This window comes from Aegilops tauschii, chromosome 6 (assembly GCF_002575655.3).
Source record: "Aegilops tauschii subsp. strangulata cultivar AL8/78 chromosome 6, Aet v6.0, whole genome shotgun sequence".
In the NCBI taxonomy this organism is placed as follows: domain Eukaryota; kingdom Viridiplantae; phylum Streptophyta; class Magnoliopsida; order Poales; family Poaceae; genus Aegilops; species Aegilops tauschii.
The window spans coordinates 233,104,017-233,117,976 of NC_053040.3; positions in this window are offsets into that span (position 1 = coordinate 233,104,017).

A 13,960-nucleotide genomic window follows, 5' to 3' on the forward strand; every position below is an offset into this window, starting at 1 on the left:
TATCAGATAGAGGAACACAATTTACTTCAAATTTTTGGCACCAACTGCACCAGACTTTGGGTACCAGGCTAGAGTTCAGCACAGCCTTTCACCCGCAGATAGATGGACAAACCGAGAGAGTCAATCAGATTCTGGAGGACATGTTGAGAGCTTGTGCGCTAGATTACGGATCTAGTTGGGATGACAACGTGCCCTACGCGGAGTTCTCATACAACAACAGCTACCAGGCCAGTTTGAAGATGGCACTGTTCGAAGCCCTGTATGGAAGAAGATGTCGAACACTGTTGATGTTGGATGAAGTTGGAGACTGCCAGTTGTTTGGACCGGATTTGATTAAGGAATCTGAAGAGAAGGTTAAGTTGATTCGAGATAGACTGAAGGTAGCTCAGTCCCGACAGAAGAGTTATGCAGATTCAAAACGCAAGGAGGTAGTCTATGAAATCGGAGACAGAGCGTATCTGCGAGTATCACCTCTTCGAGGAGTTAAGCGTTTTGGAGTTAAGGGAAAGTTAGCCCCGAGAGTAGGACCATACCGAGTTCTGGAACGTATGGGAGAGGTTGCCTACAAGTTGGAATGACTTGAAGGATTGTCAGGAGTTCATGATGTGTTCCATGTTTCTCAGGTGAAGAAGTGCCATGCAGAGATGACCGATATTCCTCTGAGAGATACAGTGCCCCTGGAAGCGATTCAGTTGGACAGTGATTTGACCTACGACGAGAAACCAGTCAAGATTCTTGACTTTGCCAGCCAGGTTACTCGCAGCAAGGTTATCAAATTTTGCAAAGTTCAGTGGAGCCACCATACCGAGGATGAAGCCACTTGGGAACGAGAAGATGATCTATGGAAAGACCACCCACACCTATTTTCTAGCCAACCAGAATCTCGAGGGCGGGACTCATCTTAAGGGGGGTAGGTTTGTAACATCCCAAATTTTTCAATTTGGAATGTTATACATAGATCATTCATGCATATCATATTTTATTGCATTTTTGTTTTGTGATCCTCTAAATTCTAGGCAACTCAAGGACCCTCGGAGAGAGTTGGGGATTTCAAGTTTTTCTTTTTGAATTTTATCAAATATTGAAACAAGGATCACGTTGGTTTTAATTTATTTTTCTCTCCGAAAATATTTCCTATTAAAATATATGAGAGGAGATAATATGACTTCTCCAAAATAAATGAAATATTGGAGGAAAAATATTAAAATCAATTTTTTTGATTTTATTCGGATTTTATTGCTATTTTATTTGCATAGGAAAAATTCGCCTTTTCCAAAATTGCATTATAGGCCCAAATAAATGTTCACCTTGTCCGGCTTATTTTTAGAGGATGGGAAAAATTTATTTTGGAATTTTTGGAGTCCGTTTAGTATTTCTTTTCTTTCTTTTTTGTGCATGTCGGAATGTTAAAAAAACAAACCGACTCCGGGCCGTAACCGGCCGGGACTCCCCAGCCGGCCCCCTCTTATAAGCCGCCGCCCGCGACCCCCAGCCCACCCCAGCCCACCCGCGCCTAACCATAACCCTAAGCCGCCGCCGCGGCCAGATCCGCCGCCGCAGCCGCGCCGCCGCCGCGGACTTCGCCGCCAACCACCGCCACCACCGCCGCCCCGCCGGAGCCCCGCCGTCACCCTGCCGCTCCGTCGGACCCGTCGCCGCCTCGTCGGAGCCTCGCCGGAGGTAGCAACCGCCATCGCCGGTTTTCTTCGGAAAACCGTATGGTTTTTTTAAAGAACCCGCGGTTTATTTTTTTTTTATAGATCGGTTTTTTTCGGTTTAGTTATTTTGCGGACGATCATCCATTCATTTGTTTAAACGAACGCAGTTCACCCGTTAGTCACAGACAGCGAATGTTCGTTCGTTAGCCTGTTCGTCAGTTTTTCTTTTTCTCGGGATTTTTCGCGATTATTTCCGATCGTGATTTCTGACCCGATTTTCGTTTTAGTTTATCTTTTCGCTCGTTTATGGGAATCAGGCGATTCAAGCGCCTAGATATTCGTCTCGAAGCCCTCTTTCTGTTTAACCAACTTTAACAAGATTTTGGTACTGTAAAATTTGGTTTTAGTCCAGGTTAGTAAACGGATCTTGTTTCTTTCGTCGTTTGAGTTTCGTTGCTCCGTTTGATTTGATTCTTTTTGCAAACCGGAGTTCTTAAGTTGAACTTTCTGGTTCGGTCTTCTTATTTGAGTCTTACCCTTGCATCTTTGCTTGATTGCTTATGTATGCTATTGTTTGTATGTGATAAATTCCCGGAGTGCGAAGCGTGCTACTACGAGTCACTAGGTTTTGCGGACCGTCAGCAAGGCAAGAAACACATTGATCATATCCCTTTATTACCCAGTTTTTATGCATTAGCTGCAACCCTCACACATTGCATGAGTAGGATCTCTTAATTTGTGGGTTTGGGAAGTAGATATTGAGGTAGAACCTATTACCTGTTTTCATATCAAACCGTTGGGAGTTACTTCTACGTATTGCTTATATTGCTATGCTATGCTCGTAGACGTGGATTGGGTTTGAGTGTATTGCATGACAGATGTGAGATTGTTAATTAATGGTTCAACTTAAGGTGGCAACTTTAATACACATCTGGGTGGGTTGCTTGTTTGGGCACCTGGCGTATCCGGTGTTGTCCTAGGAGATCCCGGGGTATCCGTGTGATCCTCCTACGGTCCGCCACCCAGGCTCAAAGGGATCGTGAGATTATTCATGCTAGAAACTTCTGTGTGCAGCCACAAGCCATTATGGGCTCTGGCATAGTTGAGTATGTTGTGTGACCTCTTTCAGTGGTGGGTTAGCAGATGTAGGGGAAAGTAGGTGTAACTGTCCACCCAGAGTAAAGAGTTAATGCTTCTAAAAGACTGTGTCTCGGTCATCCGTTTCTCAAACACCATGAAGTGCGAGAAAACCAACGGAGGAGATCCAGTCTTGTGGGGAAAATTGCGCAAACCTCTGCATAGTGTATAAACTAATCATGGTTAGCCGTATCCCCGGTTATGGAGATCTTGAGTATCTAGTACTTGGATTTTCCTATTGTATCTCATCACTCTAATTTAATTTGTTGGGTTAATAATTACCTTTAATTGGGATTGAGATGAGGGTGCCATTCTCAATGATGTTTCAACTATCATGATAGTTAAATAAAATTTATTCTTTTGTTGTAGGGAAAAATTGGCTTTTTGGCAAAATCATATAACCATAGATCCTCCACCAGCCATATATGCATATAGTGATAGCATTATCTGTTCATTGCAGTACTGTGTTATATTGCCAGCATATTCCATGTGCTGACCCGTTTTCGGGCTGCAACGTATTATGTTGCAGAATTTTCAGACAAGGAGTAAGGTTCGCTAGGTCGTTGTCATGCAGCTCAGCTATGCCGTTGGAGTTGATGGACTCACTTTATCTTCTAAGCCTTCCGCTATTATCGTATTAGATGGCCTTAAGCCATATTTATTGTAATAAGTTCTCTTTTGAGACATTCGATGTAATAAGTGAGTGATTGCTACTCTGTTATAAATCCTTCGAGTACTTTGTGTGTCAGCATTACCGATCCCGGGATGACACTGAAGCACAGAGACTTGACCGTTTGAGGTCGGGTCGCTACAATCTTCATCATCTCGGCGGCTACCATGATGAGGAGGGAGGGGTCCACCCTCGGGGCTAAGGGTTTGTACCAGTAGCCATGTGTTTAATCTCTCTCTCTCTCTCTCTCTCTCTTGTGTTCTTGAATTGGCACGATCCTGATGTATCGTGTGCTTCGTAATATAGTTGGATCATATGGTGCTTTCCCTTCTCTATCTTGTTGTGATGAATTGAGTTTTCCCTTTTGAGATTTTGTTTTATAAGATTGAATACTTTTATGGATTTGAGAGCACTTGATGTATGTCTTGCTATGAATACCCGCGGTGACAATGGGGTATCATATTGATTCACTTGATATGTGTTTTGGCACTCAACTCGTGGATTCCCGAGGTGACATTGGGGTAATCTATGAATAGGGGTTGATGCACGTTCTCGTCTTTGTTTCTCTGGTAGATATTTTGGGGCATTCTTTGAGGTTCTTTGTGTTGGATTGAGTATTACGAATCTGAAATTGTTTGATGCATATCGTATAATCAACTCAAATATATTCATGGTGACATTGGAGAATCTAGGTGACATTAGAGTTGCTTGATGTGTATCATATGGTGTTATTCTAGTACGAACACTTAGATAGATCAATCGGAAAGGATAACTTGGTGTTATTTTAGTACGAACTCTTGGATAGATCGATCAGAAAGGATAACTTTGAGGTGGTTTCGTACCCTACAAACAATTCTGTCTTATGTTCTCCGCTAGATAAGAACTTTGGAGTGATTCTTCATCGCATGTTGAGGGATGGTTATATGATCCAATTATATTAGCATTGTTGAGGGATTGCACTAGCGAAAGTACGGACCCTATGCCTCATTTTCAAGCATTGCAATACTGTTTGTGCTCCGTTTTATCAATTGCTACCTTGCTGTTTTTTATTGTTACTATTACAAAAATCAATATCTACTATCATTACTACACTTGTATCACCATCTCTTCGCCGAACTAGTGCACCTATACATTTTACCATTGTATTTGGTGTGTTGGGGACACAAGAGACTTTTTATTATTTGGTTGCAGGGTTGTTTGAGAGAGACCATCTTGATCCTATGCCTCCCACAGATTGATAACCCTTAGGTCATCTGCTTAAGGGAAAATTGCTACTGTCCTACAAAACACTATGCTTGGAGGCCCAACACGAGTCTACAAGAACAAGTTGTGTAGTAGACATCACTCACCAAAGACACTCCGGCCCTACTTGCCGTGCTTAGGTGCGACATAACTCCCTTCTTTAGATCTGTAGCACTCAATTGTTCTTCTTTGCAGTTCATCAGTAGTTCGTCGGTGTTCACCACCATCTCTCAATAGTAGATCTAGATTTACTTGAATGACCTGAATAGGTGCGTTGGCTATTGCCGCAACGCCATTTTTTCATCTAGGATTCCTGTACTGCTTTCAATAGGTCCTCATTGACAGACGGTTGTCGTATCCAAATGCGCTTTAGGTCTTTTAAAATTTCTTTCTGAAGTATTTTTGCAGAAAACTAGAATGCCATTGTATAACTGACATCGTCTCACCATTTTGCCGGCTTATCCGTGCTTTCCATAGCTGGTATAAACCTGATAGTCATTACCTGAATAAACATAGCCGCCTTATTGTTTTGTCGGCTTATAACTTGAAATAGCTTGCCAGCTTACCATGCATGACATAATTGGCCGGCTTATTTTCATCACTTTTGCTTTGTAGACGCCACCCTTTCTGAATCATCATGGCTAAGACCGACAAAGCCGTTGGTTCGGTTAGATTCCATGTTTCAATCCTTATGTTGAATGACCTCGTGGGTCAAGGCCTCTTGCCAGCTCAAGGAGATATTGGCTGGCGCACGCCCGAGAGTGCCCCATCCTCAACAAGGAGAGGTCGTTGTCTTTGTAGATCATCTATAGAGGGTGTTTTGTTCGCCCGGGTCAAAATTGTTCTGTGGCGTACTCAATTTTTTCGACCTCTGGCCCAGGATCTTGGTCCAAACTCAATCACCAATCCCTGTCAGTTTCAAGTTTTTTGCAAAGTATATCTCCATATGGAGCCAACTATCCTTCTCGTCCAGGAATTCTTTTACATCAACCACCAGACCGAGTTCAAAGACAGTCCCAGTATAGAATTTTGTGGAGTTTCTGTTCAAATGCGGGAGAACGTAACATTTCCTTTCTCAAACTCAAGCTGGCGAGTCATCCTAAGGGGTGGAACATGACTTGGTTTTATTGCAGAAATACTACTCCTCAAGGTGAAAACCCCCTGCCGGGTTACAGATTGGACCGACTCAACGCTACGGTCACATCTCTGGGTTGGCCGTCAGATGATGTGCGAAAGTAGGTTGCCCCTTTCACTCCAAGTTGAGGGGCTTTGACGGCTAATGGCCTCACCGGGATCAACCTGACCCGGTGTTGGATAACCTGGTGAATCCAACCCCTTAGTTTGAGGGGTGACTTGATGTGCTACTACACTGATGACCCAGAAGATGTGCAACACTTCAGTTAAGTCAATTTGTCTGAAGATGAAGTAAATAAAGCCACAGAGAAACTGCTGGGAGAGCCCCAAGAAAAGTGCAACAAAACCGAGCCAGCTCCCTTCTGTCTGATCAATCCCGTGCCTCAAGTAAGTCTAGTTGTGCACTCTTACTCATTTTGTCTGACTTATTTTCTGTTTTTAAGCTTAATTTCTGGCTCATCATATATGCTGGCGGATTCCAGATTTTGGAAGAAGAAAACTCAAAAGTCTGCTCCTCGAGTTGAGAAGGAGGATGAACCGGTCAACGCCGATGAGACGGCTGCTGGAAATGAGTCGGAGGTAGAGCTCGACTCACTTGGTCATCTTTTTAATGAACTTGCTGACGCACCCTCTTCTGAGGATCACATAGAAGCCAGTCGAGCCGGTAATGTTGAGGTAATTTCAATCTCATCCAACTCGGAAACTTTCATCCTGAAGAGAACGAGACAAGCCGTCAAGAAGGTACCATTTTCTCGTCTAGACGCTCATTTAGATTCACACTTTCTTTTGAAGAAAAATCGACAGACTGGCAAATCAAAATGGAAGCCCGGAGCAGCTCCGCAGAGTTATGTGCGGGCTTATCCGATGAGCCGGCTACTCGAAGACAACGAGTTGAGGTGCCTCATAGTTCAAATTCCTCTCGTCCGCGAGCCGGTCTTATTAGGCAACCACTTAATTCTTCTAATTTATGGAGTACTTGGAGGTTTGGTAGCGGTTGGGCAGATTCGGCTCCAGGAAGGTGTTGCGGATTCCATCACTTGGTCGTGGGAAACTAATGGGCAGTTTTCGGTTCGCTCCGTCTACGCTGGCATGTTTGCCAGAAGGGAGGTGGTGCCAACAACGATTTTCACATGGAAGTCTAGAGCCCCGTTGCAATGTTGTTTCTTCAACTGGCTACCAATGAGAAACAGGTGTTGGACGTCTGACCGCCTCGCTCGGCGCGGTCTACCCCATCAAGACAGATGCCCTTTCTATGACCAAGAAGAAGATACCATCGATCGTATTCTATTGACATGTGTGTTCGCAAGAACGGTGTGGAGACCGCTTTGTTCGGCCATGGGAAAGCATGTGTGGACGCCTACGACACAAGATACCCTGAAGGAATGGTGTGTGACGAGAACAGAAGGGGTGAACAAGCCGAAGGATCTATGGGTACTCTTCACTCTCGTGATTTGGGAGCTTTGGAAGAATAGGAATGCGGTAGTCTTCGATGGCGCTTCTCCGTCTTTAGAGGTAGTAGTCACGAGGGTAGTGGTCGAGGGTAGAGCGTGGCAGCAGGCGCATTTGTTCAAAGGAGAAATAGATGCATTGTTTGAGATCTTGTCGAGGTGGGCGAGGCGTGAGTGATCCAAACTTAGTGTAGAGTGTGTATTCTTGTTGATGTTGTAGTGGTTGACACTCTGTAACATCGATGGTGGTTTGGGTTCTATACCCCCCCTTCTATAAGATATGATACACACACTCATGCATATTCGAGAAAAAATAATAATTCTTCTAATTTAAATTATTAGGAATCGCCGCCCTAGAGAATTTGTTGTATCATGATTTTCCTTGTCATCATAACTGCTTCTTTGACCCAACGTTACTCTCATGTCTCCAGGGCCAAAGCTATTTCAAAAAGGAAAGCTCGCAGGACATCTTACGCCACAGCAAACCTCGAGACTCAAGACCCGACAATGGTGACTCCAGAGATCAAAGCTGAAACTGCAGGCGAGGATAACCCGGACCAAAGGGTTGAGCCGGTTTATGAAAATGAACCGGTGCAAGTTGATGAGCCAGCCGTGGTAGAGGGTCCAGTGAACATGGATGAGCAAACCAATATGGATGACCCGACTGATACCGGTAACCTGCCGAGTCCTGTGATACGTCTCCGTCGTATCTAAAGTTTCTGATTGTTTCATGCCAATGTTTTACAACTTTTATATACTTTTGGCAACAATTTATATGATTTTCTTGGACTAACATATTGATCCAGTGCCCAGTGCTAGTTCCTGTTTGTTGCTTGTTTTTTGTCTCATAGAAAATCCATATCAAACGGAGTCCAAACGCGATAAAAACTTACAGAGATTTTTTTGAATATATGTGATTTTTAGGCAAAAGAATCAACGCGAGACGATGCCCGAGGGGGCCACAAGGCAGGGGGTGCGCCCTAGGGGGTAGGCCGCGCCCTAGGCCCTTGTGGCCACCCGGTAAGGTGGTTGGTGCCCTTCTTCGGCCTCAAGAAAGCTAATATCTGGATAAAAATCGTGTTAAAATTTCAGCCCAATCGGAGTTACGGATCTCCGGAAATTTAAGAAACGGTGAAAGGCCAGAATCTGGGAGCGCAGAAATAGAAGGAAACAGAGGGAGAGATCCAATCTCGGAGGGGCTCTCGCCCCTCCACCGCCATGGAGGACATGGACCAGAGGGGAAACCCTTCTCCCATCTAGGGGGAAGGTCAAGGAATAAGAAGGAGGGGGCTCTCTGCCCCTCTCTCCCGGTGGCACCGGAACACCGCCGGGGCCATCATCGTGACAAACGATCTACACCAACAGCTTCGCCGCCGTCATCACGAACTCTCTCCCCCTCTATGCGGCGGTGTATCACCTCTTCTCCCCACTGTATTCTCTACTTAAACATGGTGCTCAACGCTATTTATTATTTCCCAATGATGTATGGCTATCCTATGATGTTTGAGTAGATCCATTTTGTCCTATGGGTAGATTGATGATCATGATTGGTTTGAGTTGCATGTTTCATTATTGATGATGTCCTATGGTGCTCTCCGTGTCGTGCAAGCGTGAGGGATCCCCACTGTAGGGTTTGCAACATGTTCATGATTTTCTTATGGTGGGTGGAGTGAGTGACAGAAGCACAGACCTGAGTAAGTAGGTTGATTGCGTATAGGAGTACAGAGGTGTTGATACTTTAATGCTATGGTTGGGTTTTACGTTAATGATCATTAGTAGTTACGAATGTTTGCTAGAGTTCCAATCATAAGTGCATATGATCCAAGAAGAGAAAATATGTTAGCTTATGCCTCTCCCTCATATAAAATTGCAATAATGATTACCGGTCTAGTTATCCATTGCCTAGGGACAAATAACTTTATTGTGACAAAAAGCTCTCTACTAAAACTAACTTAGTTGTTTCTTTATCTAAACACCCACTAGTTTTGATTTACGTGCTCTTTATTATCTTGCAAACCTATTCTATAACACCTACAAAGTTCTTCTAGTTTCATACTTGTTCTAGGTAAAGCGAACATTAAGCGTGCGTAGAGTTGTATCGGCGGTCGATATAAATTGAGGGAATATTTGTTCTACCTTTAGCTCCTCGTTTCCTTTGACACTCTCACTTATCGAAAGAGGCTACAACTGATCCCCTATACTTGTGGGTTATCAAGACCTTTTTCTGGCGTCGTTGCCGGGGAGCAATAGCATGGGGTGAATATTCTCGTGTGTGCTTGTTTGCTTTATCACTAAGTAATTTTTATTTGTTGTTCTAAGTTTTTCTCCATCTTTAGTTATGGATATGGAACATGAAATACCAAAAAATAGGTGTACTTTCTACTCATGGAGATGGGGAACCTCCTAAAACCCTCGATGCTCATTATGTGAAAGATATTATGCACTACTTTGATAATCCTGAGAAAATCCCATTCAACTATATAATGGGAGACACATTGGATCAACGTGAATACTTTAGGGATTATCGCTTGACTCAAAAAGGAAAATTGTTATGGGATCAAATTCATATGTTGCATTGGTATGCTCGGAATTTATGCTTGAGATATGATTATACTTGTTGCTCTAGGATGAAGGCTTGACACCTTCCCTTTTCATGTAAATTTAATGATAATAAAACCTTGGCTTCTTATGCTAATGGTATATATGATTACTATGATGTGGAAAGAATAGAAGAATTCATTGCTTTTAAGGGTGCTTATGAGATTGAATCTTTGTTTGAAAAGTATGAAGCTTTTGATGTTGATGTTTATAGACCTGAAATTTTTGCTATACTTAAATATTGCTATGAGAATTATGAATATAATGCTGATATTAATGAGTTTATTGAGAAAGCATTCGTTGTCCAAGAAGATACTAACGTTTTGCAGGAAACTATGGAAGAAGAAATTGAGGATACTGTGAGCTCATTAGATGAAAAATATGATGAGGAGAGCGAAGAACAAGAGGAGGAAGAGCGGATTGATCACCCATGCCCACCTTCTAATGAGAGTAACTCTTCAACTCATACATTTTTTAATTTCCCTTCATGCTTACCGAAGGATGATTGCTATGATAATTGCTATGATCCCTTGGATTCGTTTGAAATATCCCTTTTTGATGAAATTGATGCTTGCTATGCTTGTGGCCTGATGCCAATATGAATGATGCTTATGGAGATGAACTTGCTATAGTTCCTTATGTTATGAAAGGAATTGTTGCTATTGCACCCCCCCCCATGATATTCCTATTATCTTTTTGAATTCTCCCAACTACACTATATCGGAGAAGTTTGCACTTATTAAGGATTATATTGATGGGTTGCCTTTTACAGTTACGCATGATGATTTTGATAAATATAATATGCATGTGCTTGCTACTCCTACTTGCAATTATTATGAGAGATGAACTACATCTCCGCCTCTCTATGTTTCCAATACGATAAAATTGCAAGAAGTTGTTTATGCTATGTATCGGCCTTTACTATGTGTGCATGAATTGTTCTTTTATGACATGCCGATGCATAGGAAGAGACTTAGACTTCGATGTTACATGATATATGTTGCTTTGTGCTCACTACTAAATTACAAATCATTGTTAATTAAAATTGGCTTTGATATACCTTGGGATCCGGGTGGATCCATTACTTGAGCACTATATGCCTAGCTTAATGGCTTTAAGGAAAGCGCTGCCAGGGAGACAACCCGAAAGTTTTAGAGAGTCATTTATTTCTGTTGTGTGCTTTTAGAAAGTTTAAAAACAAAAAAATAAAGTGCGGAAACTAAAACTTTTTCAAAAAGAGAAGTGAACGAGCACCGTTGAAGTGGGGGAGCTCCTTGAACTTTGTTCATGCCCATGGAAACTTTGTGAATCTTGATTACAGAAACTTTTCAACAAAAATAATTATCCCATTGTACAATTACATTTTATTATAAAAATAATGTGCCAAGATTTTCCTTTAGGATGACTAGATTGCTTGTTTGGTTTGTGTTGTGGAAAAACCATAAACTTTGGCAGTAGTGCATGAATTTACATTTTTACTAGAATGTCAAAAGCTTCTGAAACCTTTTGGACAGTACTTCTATACAAATTGTTTATTTCGTTCTAATTTTTCAGAATTTTTGGAGTTACAGAAGTGTGGTTGATGTTCAGATTACTACAGACTGTGCTGTTTAAGACAGATTCTGTTTTTGATGCATTGTTTTGCTTGTTTTGATGAAACTATCGATTGTATCGGTGGTATAAGCCATGGAAAAGTTATATTACAGTAGCTAAAATGCAAAAATAAAATATGAATGAGTTTTCAACAGTACTTGAAGTGCTGATTTGCTTTATTATACTAACGGATCTCATGAGTGTTTTGTTAAGTTTTGTTTGATTGAAGTTTTCAAGTTTTGGGTGAGATCACGATGGATGAAGGAATAAGGAGTGGCAAGAGCCCAATCTTGGGGATGCCCGAGGCACCCCAAGGTAATATTCAAGGACTCCCAAGCAACTAAGCTTGGGGTTGCCCGGAAGGCATCCCCTCTTTCTTCTAACGATCATCGGTTATTTTACTTGGAGCTATATTTTTATTCGTCACATGATATGCACAAATCTTGGAGCGTCACATGCTCTTTATTTTTCTTTTAATAATGCACCATGATGGTATGAGATAGTCCTTGGTTGATTTATAGAATTCTTCATGCACTTCACTTATATCTTTTGAGTATGGCTTTATAGAATGCTTCATGTGCTTCACTTATATCATTTGAAGTTTGGATTGCCTGTTTCTCTTCACACAGAAAACCACCATTTGTGGAATGCTCTTTTGCTTCACTTATATTTGTTAGAGAGTGGGCATATCTTTTGTAGAAATAATTGAACTCTCTTGCTTCACTTATATCTATTTAGAGAGTTAACATGAATTGGTCATTCACATGGTTAGTCATAAAATCCTACATAAAACTTGTCGATCACTGAATATGATATGTTTGATTCCTTGCAATAGTTTTGTGATATAAAGATGGCGATATTAGAGTCATGCTAGTGAGTAATTGTGGATTGGTAGAAATACTTGTGTTAAGGTTTGTGATTCCCGAAGCATGCACGTATGGTGAACCGTTATGTCATGAAGTCGGAGCATGATTTATTTTTTGATTGTCTTCCTTATGAGTGGCGGTCGGGGACGAGCAATGGTTTTTTCCTACCAATCTATCCCCCGAGGAGCATGCATGTAGTACTTTGTTTCGATAGCTAATAAATTTTTGCAACAAGCATGTGAGTTCTTTATGAGTAATGTTGAGTCCATGGATTATACGCACTCTCACCCTTCCATCATTGCTAGCCTCTTCGGTACCGTGCATTTCCCTTTCTCACCTCGAGAATTGGTGCAAGCTTTGCTGGTGCATCCAAACCCCGTGATATGATACGCTCTATGATACGTCTCCGTCGTATCTATAATTTTTCATTGTTCCATGCCAATATTCCACAACTTTTACATACTTTTGGCAACTTTTTATACTATTTTTGGGACTAACATATTGATCCAGTGCCCAGTGCCAGTTCTTGTTTGTTGCATGTTTTTTGTTTCGCAGAAAATCCATATCAAACGGAGTCCAAACGGGATAAAAACTGACACAGATTTTTTTGGAATATATGTGAATTTTGGGAAGTGGAATCAACGCGAGATGATGCCCGAGGGGGCCACGAAGCAGGGGGCGTGCCCCTGACCCTCATGGACACCCGTAAGGTGGTTGGTGCCCTTCTATCGCCGCAAGAAAGCTAATATCCGGATAAAAATCGTGTTCAAATTTCCATCCAATCGGAGTTACGAATCTCCGGGAATATAAGAAAAGGTGAAAGGCCAGATTTGGGAGCGCAAAAACAGAGAGAGACATATCCAATCTCGGAGGGGCTCTCGCCCCTCCCATGCCATCGAGACCAAGGACCAGAGGGGAAACCCTTCTCCCATCTAGGGAGAAGGTTAAGGAAGAATAAGAAGAAGAAGAAGAAGAAGAAGAAGAAGGGGGCTCTCTCCCCCTCTCTCCCGGTGGCGCCGGAACGCCGCGAGGGCCATCATCGTCACCGCAATCTACACCAACAACTTCACCGCCATCATCACCAACTCTTCCCCCCTCTATGCAGCGGTGTAACCCCTCTTTTACCCGCTGTAATCTCTACTTAAACATGGTGCTCAACGCTATATATTATTTCCGAATGATGTATGGCTATCCTATGATGTTTGAGTAGATCCGTTTTGTCCTATGGGTTAATTGATGATCGTGATTGGTTTGAGTTGCATGTTTTATTATTGGTGCTGTCCTATGGTGCTCTCCGTGTCGCTCAAGCATGAGGGATCCCCGCTGTAGGGTTTGCAATATGTTCATGATTTGCTTATGGTGGGTGGCGTGAGTGACAGAAGCACAGACCCGAGTAAGTAGGTTGTTTGTGTATGGGAATAAAGAGGACTTGATACTTTAATGCTATGGTTGGGTTTTACCTTAATGATCTTTAGTAGTTGCGGATGCTTGCTAGAGTTCCAATCATAAGTGCATATGATCCAAGAAGAGAAAGTATGTTATCTTATGCCTCTCCCTCAAATAAAATTGCAATAATGATTACCGGTCTACTTATCAATTGCCTAGGGACAAATA